General features: G+C 29.0%; 1 protein-coding gene across 11 annotated transcripts in view; it reads right to left on the reverse strand.

Annotated features, from left to right (window-relative positions):
- LOC106688163 (calcitonin gene-related peptide type 1 receptor) overlaps window positions 1-7,405 on the reverse strand; it is a 564,568-nt gene that overhangs the window by 341,889 nt on the left and 215,274 nt on the right. For 2 of the 11 annotated variants that reach the window (XM_067052390.1, XM_067052396.1), the window contains one exon: window positions 2,711-2,749. The exons of the other annotated variants lie outside the window; for them this stretch is intronic. The gene's annotated coding sequence lies outside the window, so the exon portion shown is untranslated. The remainder of the gene's footprint in view (window positions 1-2,710; window positions 2,750-7,405) is intronic. 11 annotated transcript variants of the gene reach the window in all.

The raw sequence follows: 7,405 nt of genomic DNA on the forward strand, positions 1-7,405 counted from the left end.
AAAAAAAAAATAAAATGAAAAATTGCAAGAATACCTATATCAATACAATAAATATTTTTCATTTTATTTTCTAGAATCAGAATTCAGAAGGTAACCTTTTTTGATCTATGTGGATAAATAAAAAAAAAAATGGTGGCTATTTTATTCAGTACTAAGGAGGGGTTAAAATTTAACTAGCCATCTTATTTAGAAAATTTCTGATTGATATTTTATATAAGTATATACTAATAATTTACGACAGGACGTAAATTAAAAAATTGCTTGTTCTCAGTTGAAATATCACTTTCTAGAATATTACAGAGCGACGTTGCTGGATCTCACGAGTAAGAATGAGGTCAACAGGATGAAGTTATCAATTAAGCAAAACATATTCTTATATCTGTTCCCCTTAAAATGAGTATAAAATATTAAAGAAGTCAAAGCAGTAAACGAAAATATATTTGTGTCCAGGATTCAATATGTACATAAGCTAAACAATTTTAATTAATTGAATGTTTAAATTTTTATAATTAAAACATTGTTCGTGCGGTTGAGTATTATTTTCTTATGGTTTAATTTAAATTAAAATCATCTTTAATTTTCATTCATTTATTTTTTTTCTTGTACACAATTTATGAATGTTTACATATATCACAATATATTAGTGTCTTTGAATGTGGAAGGCTATAATTCAGGCTTCAATAAATAAAGTAAAGCTTTGAAAAACATTTGATCTCTGGTTCGAATCTATTAGTACTATAGCGGGACCTGGATATAACAAATAATGAGTATTATATAAGGTATTATATTTATAAAAAAATACCAACTTTCGACCAAATATTTGTATTATCTTTGATATATAATACAATTAATACTCAAAGTATAGTCTATAGCTATCTACCGACATAAGCCATCTGCTAGCCAATTGCTCGATCCCTCGCTGATACCATTAATTAGTATAGGAGAACTTCCGCAAAATTATCAATTTTTTCCCTTGAAGAAAATGGGCCATGGATTAAAACAAGTAGTAATCTCATGAAGTTCTTTTAACTTTTCTTTGGTTTGACGGGAAGTTTGAGGATGAGCATTATCATGCTGGAATAAAACTCCTTTTTGGTTGATCAAAGCAGGATACTACTCTGACAACATCGCGTACAATCTTCCGGTTGTTCGCATTAGAGTTCAGTATTCAAATAGCATCCATCAGGAACTAATTCGTGATGAATAACACCTTCAAAACTCCTAAAAACGCAAAGCATGAATTTTTTTTATCAAATAGCCCCCTTGCAACAACCGAAAAAGCAGTTTGACCACGATACAGCCTTTGTTTACGTGTATTCCGATTTCACCAGTAAACTCACTTTTCATCACAGTTGAAAATCTTCGGGTAACTTATTATTAGCCTGCTGAGGAGTAAGTTCGGGAGGGACCACTCTATTGTTCTTTTTCACTTTCCCCATGGAGAGTAGATGGTGATTAACAGTATCTTTCGACACTCACTGACAACTACGCGAGTACTTGTGGACGGATTTAACTGAACACCTTCATTCAGAACCTCGTTAATATCCATTAATGGTCACTCGGAGCCTTTCTTCCTTTCCAACGTCGTATCACCACTGCTAAATTTTTCAGTCGGTCGAGGACACCTTCCCCTTCATATATGTAATTTTACGAGTTGGTTCAGTGGCTATAATTTTTTTTTTTCAGTAATACCCTAAAATTACGAGAATTTCATTGGATACTGTCATGTTTCTTCTTTGAAACAAATAACTAAACTGAGGTTATTTTAAAAGTCGGATGGGATTAAACAAGATTAGAAAATGCTCTAAAGGTATTATTATGCATTGATAAGTATAATAGGATTAAAATATTTCAAAGGACTGTGAAAGGTTTTTTTTTTTATTCACCTCATTATCTGGATATAACGAATTTTTTAGTATCCCCTTAAACTAGCCATGGCATTCAATGAAAAAAAAGCCCCTATATACGGAATAGAAAAGTAAATAAACCTCCACATAACGAATAAAAACTCGTCTCAGAATTAAATAATTCGCGTTTATAAAATAATTTTGGCTATCATGACTGTATGTCTATAGCGATTATATCTGTTTATCTACGTTGTTATCAATTTTTTTTTAAATTGAAATGATGTATCCTCTAATAGTTACGACTGACAAACAGAAACAGTGTGTATTTAGCGTTGAGGCTGGAGAACATATTACTTAGATGATGATATTGTATATGTAATTTCAAAGTGTAAGTATAATAAAGTGATTTATAATATTAAGTAGATATCATTCCTTTTTTCACACATATGGATGATTTTAATGATAGTGAATTCTATACAATTTGTTACATAGAACAAATCAAACGCAACGAAATTACTCTTTGAGATTCGTTAAAGTATACACTGTCCACAAAACGGGGCGCAGGTACCACAAACTAACATTTTGGAGTCTCATATTTTGTTTTTGTTTTAGTTTTAAGGCTGCAAACATTTTTCAACATCAAGTTTTATGTGACAATAATGGTGATACTTAGTAACATGATAGTGAAATCCACAGAATCGCTTGTTAGCATTTTTTTTTAAGTTTCTAATCTTGAAGAGCTGTATAGGGGGCTTATAACATTTTCTCAAATACAACCAATATATATTGAATATTTTAACAATAAATATGAAATCTGGTAACTTTCAGATCAAGTAAAGAAATTATTAAAAATAAATACTTACATAGAATAACATCATCGTAAAATCAAAAAGTTTACATACCTGGAAAAAAATAACAAAAACATATATTTAAAAATTCTTAAGTAAAAAATCACGTTTTATATGAAATTACTTTTATCATACATCTTTTGTTCAAAGAGAATCTTAAGAGAAATAGGTTTTCTATGCTAAAGTAAATAAACGCCGTGAACGAAGACTATGTGCCTTCACAATATATATCGAAGAATGTATTAAATTGAATTGAAAGCGATGAATTTCAAGATGATAAAAATTCAGTACTGAAAATTATAAATCAGTAGTTTTTATCCTAAATTTATAATCCCATAACGGTTGGTTTTTTTGTCCCTTCAACCCATGTCCCTTCGGAAGGCAATTTATCACAGAAGTTTCATAAGTCCATCATCATATGTCAATGATTAATCTTCTAAGAGCCTTCGGATTCAAATTCATAATCTTTTTCTTTTCCTAATGGACAACTTGATGTCATAGATTTTCTATCAACATATAAATATATTACTTATTTAAAAATTCCAATTTAATTTAATTTAGATTTATATATATAAAATCTACTAAGGTCTTAGATGGGTAATATTAAAAATAATTGGTGAACTATTGAATAATATGTTTCCAGAGATAGAAAAACAAGAAATGATATGAGAATTATTTAAGCAGATAGAAAGATGTAGATGTGTTTTTGAAAAAAAATCATTGTAATGGACATAATAAAAATAGGTAAATGAGAAATTTTAATTACGAAATGGTACAAATCGTTTAAAAAAATTAAAATATGTAAGGATCAGAGCTTCAGTACTTTGTAAGGAAGTACTGTTCCTAGACCAACGGTACAAGGAGGTGATTTGGTCAGAATCACGCTTGACCACCAGATTTTTACCCAATTTAAGAGGCTGGGTGGACCCCAGGAGAGCTCCAAGAACCCAAAATATTTGACTCACAGCTACAGTGTAACAGAAAACAATTTTCTGCCCAGCCAGATTCGAACTTGGGTCCTTAGAGTTATTACCACGCGCCTTACTCCGCGGCTACCCGCGCTCCCAAATCATGAAACAATCAGAAAGTAAAAGAATTTACACCATAGCATTATTATATTACTATTATTATATTTTACTAATGCTATATAATTACTGTAATATATTACTATATTTATACCATCACTAATAATATTAATATATTTTATATAATTATTATTAATCTACATGAAAAATAATTTAAAAAATAATATTTAAAAAAATCTCAAAAAATAAGTGTTTAATAATAATTAATAAATTGATTAAATACTAATCTCTATTATTACTGTTATTCTTATGGAAGCATTCCTCATAATTAATAATTGGGCATAAAATTTGACATTATATAATAATCTGAAGTTCGTTTTATCATTGGCATGGCTTCAACTAGCTTAATGTAAGGAGCTTGAAATTTTTTAGGTTCAAATTTTTGAGGATCAGCTTATTATCTTCATATTCATTTATGAACATAATGTTTTGAAACACTGGATATATTACATTAAAATGCTCCACATAAATCTTTGTCTATTGGTAATAAGACAATTATTGTAATAAATATGCTTCCTTAAATGTTCATTTATGTCTGATAATCTCATAATGTAAATACTATGATTTTTGATTCCCAGTATCAGTCCCATTAACACAGTTTAAAAATTGTTAGAAACATTTGCTAAAAAAATAGTAAAACTAATGCTATTTTACTATGATTTTTAATTTTTTGAAATTAATAAACCATTTCATTATATATATTAAATTAATACCAGTATGTATATATATTTATAATCAATATTTTCCAATGGGCAAAAGAGATACAGATGAGGAACTCAAGTTTCATTACAAAAACAAATTCAGTGTTATCTGATTTTAATAATATTGTTTTCATCAAAGAAGATCATCCCGTAAAAGGAAATATTCCAGCAGAAAATGTATTCAACTCTGTATGAAATTATCTATTCACAAACAGAGCTATTTGAGATGTAAAAATGTAGCAGGTGCTTTGAAAAAGTTGGACCTGTTAAGTTCCTTCACGTCGATAAAATTTGTGTGTGAATATTATCTTATCTTAACTGAGGAATATCAAGTAGTCGGAAGGTTTACTGAGTAAATTCACTTTTCATTATAGTATTAAAACGTATTGATTGGAGAAGTTTGTCAGAGGGTGCGGTCAGCAAAGAACAACATAAACAAACCTTAAAATTTATTACCATATGTAATAAATTTGGTTTTGTTTATTTATGTTGTTCTTTGCTGACCGCATCGCCCGACAAACGTCTCCAATCATTAATCTACGGTCAACTATCTACACCTCATTAAAAACGTATTATTTATTATATTTTATTTCAGCGGATGCATTATGTGACATTTTTTTTTTCCGAGAGAAAAAGTGCACAGTTTCAATCTTGTCAAACCTGAACATATCTAACATACAGGTTAAATATAAAAAAAAATAAGTTGCATCAGTCAACTAAGAGTAAGAAACCTGGTGCACATCAAACTACAACACGAAAGCAAAACCCTCACTATCAAGGCAAACGAACTCTGTCCATTCTGCAAAAGTTATTTCAGTAGTGGTTTGTACCACATCCTCCTACATTGTCCAACCTTTAAAGAAAATAGACAGTATATCTTAAAGCCACCCATATCCGTAACTTGCAACCTACAAAATGTCGAAGATATATTGAACATTTATAGTGAAGCTAAATTGGACAGACTTTATATTTACATTGCAACAGTACATAATAAGTTTAATTTTATAGGTGGCATATAAACAGTAGTATGTAAATAGTTTTCAAAGTCAATTAGTATTCTATGTTTAATTTTATTGTTTTAGTTAAAATAAATCTTAAAAAAATTAATTATGCGCCTGTATTCAAACCTATCAACACAGTCTAGTATACAATTATTTAAATTCCAATACAGTCCACTTATTTTCATTTATAACCAGTCTTAATCACTTTTTTCTTGATCATGAATAACATTAAGTTCTACTTAAATCATCCTGATAATTACATAAGTGCTTAGAACAGTTTAAACAAAATATATCAAGGAATAAAATGCTCTTGCATTAGTTTAATTGCCAAAAACTGCTGCTCCTTGTGAAGAAAAGTTGAAGTAAAATATGGTGATTGTATGAACTGTGATGTTAATGATTCAGGCTTCAATCATCAAATAACTTGATTTCCGAGACAATCAGAAGTTGACTATCGTAGAGATATCGTTCTTCGAATATTACTCCGCTAGTTGTTACAACCTGATTTAAATAAGGCCAACAATCACAACCGTAGGTATAATTAAGAGCAGAAATAGGCTAGTTTTAGTGGAATATGGTACCTTTTTATTTATTTATTTATTTATTTTTTTGTTGTGTCAAATAATATTGCTTATCATATAGACATATAATAATTTTAGAGTTTTCAGATTCATAGATGTAATTTTTTTGGTTATAGAAGGATCGAAATTTTAAAACCCAATATTTTTTACAAATTTGTAACCTTACTTCTACAAATTATCTATTGAGGGTTTCGTTCTATTCTGGACCAGCATAAGTCAAGAACTCCTACAACATAAACGTAATAATTCAATATTTGATTAATTGCTTTAAGGCGAATAAAACCTTTAATTATTGATAAAATATATTACTACATATATTACAGTATATATCATAGGACTTTCCATAAACGAACTAAACTGCGATTAAATACTTCTTGAAACGAAATTTCAAAGATTTATTAATTAGTAAAATTTAGTAAATTGTAAAAGTAATTAAATAATAATTAGTAAAATTATAATCTTGATATGAATAAAATAAAATAATGCCTTTACCTTATTTGAAGAAGTCATATTATAAAATATTAATTTCTTTTTATTTTTGAACTCAAATGAATAATGATTACAGGTGATTTCAATTGGACTCATTCGTCACATTCTTGCACCAATTGGATCAAAAAGAGGAAATATATTTAAGAAAATATATTAAAAATAGAACAGAAATGCTTCTTACTTTATGTAAACTTCCAGTTCTAATGAAATAAATGGGTCCACCAATTGATCTAAATAATAGGTTCACATTTATGTAACTCATCGACAAGTTGTGACCTTATGCAGGAAAATAGAAAGATAGAGAAGCAATCCCACGCTTGAGTCGGTAAATTACCAAGATCTAAAGGTCCCGGGAAGGGAGGTAGCCCTCAAATAGCTCCAGGGAATTCTATATCGTTCGCCAGGTATTTGTTGATTGAACGGCTCCATCGGGATTTCCCGGGTCACAGTTTTCGTTAAGGACCGAATTCATCCTTCTAAGGATGTCAAGGTTTCTTTGCTATTGATAGCCTTGAACTGTTAAAAAAAGAAATTATAATTATAAATCAGAAGATTATATTTTTATTAAAGAGATGATGATTGGGAATGTGGTTAGAAATGTAACACACTGTAAATGTGCCAACGTTTAGGCCTAAGATGGAGGTCTTCATCTAGGCTAAGTGATGAATTCTAAAGGACAATTAAAGATTATCACGAGATAAAAACATTCTTTGCAAAATAGTTAAATGTAATATAATTTTTTTTTTAAATTACTTTAACTTCATGATAATCTATTTAATAACGAAACTGTTAGTTTAAAAAAAGATATACATACATTATTAAATATATATTCTTTTTTTAATTGGCTCTACTG

The sequence above is a fragment of the Halyomorpha halys genome, unplaced genomic scaffold (assembly GCF_000696795.3).
Source record: "Halyomorpha halys isolate HHAL.00 unplaced genomic scaffold, Hhal_1.1 Scaffold41.1, whole genome shotgun sequence".
Taxonomy (NCBI): Eukaryota; Metazoa; Arthropoda; class Insecta; order Hemiptera; family Pentatomidae; genus Halyomorpha; species Halyomorpha halys.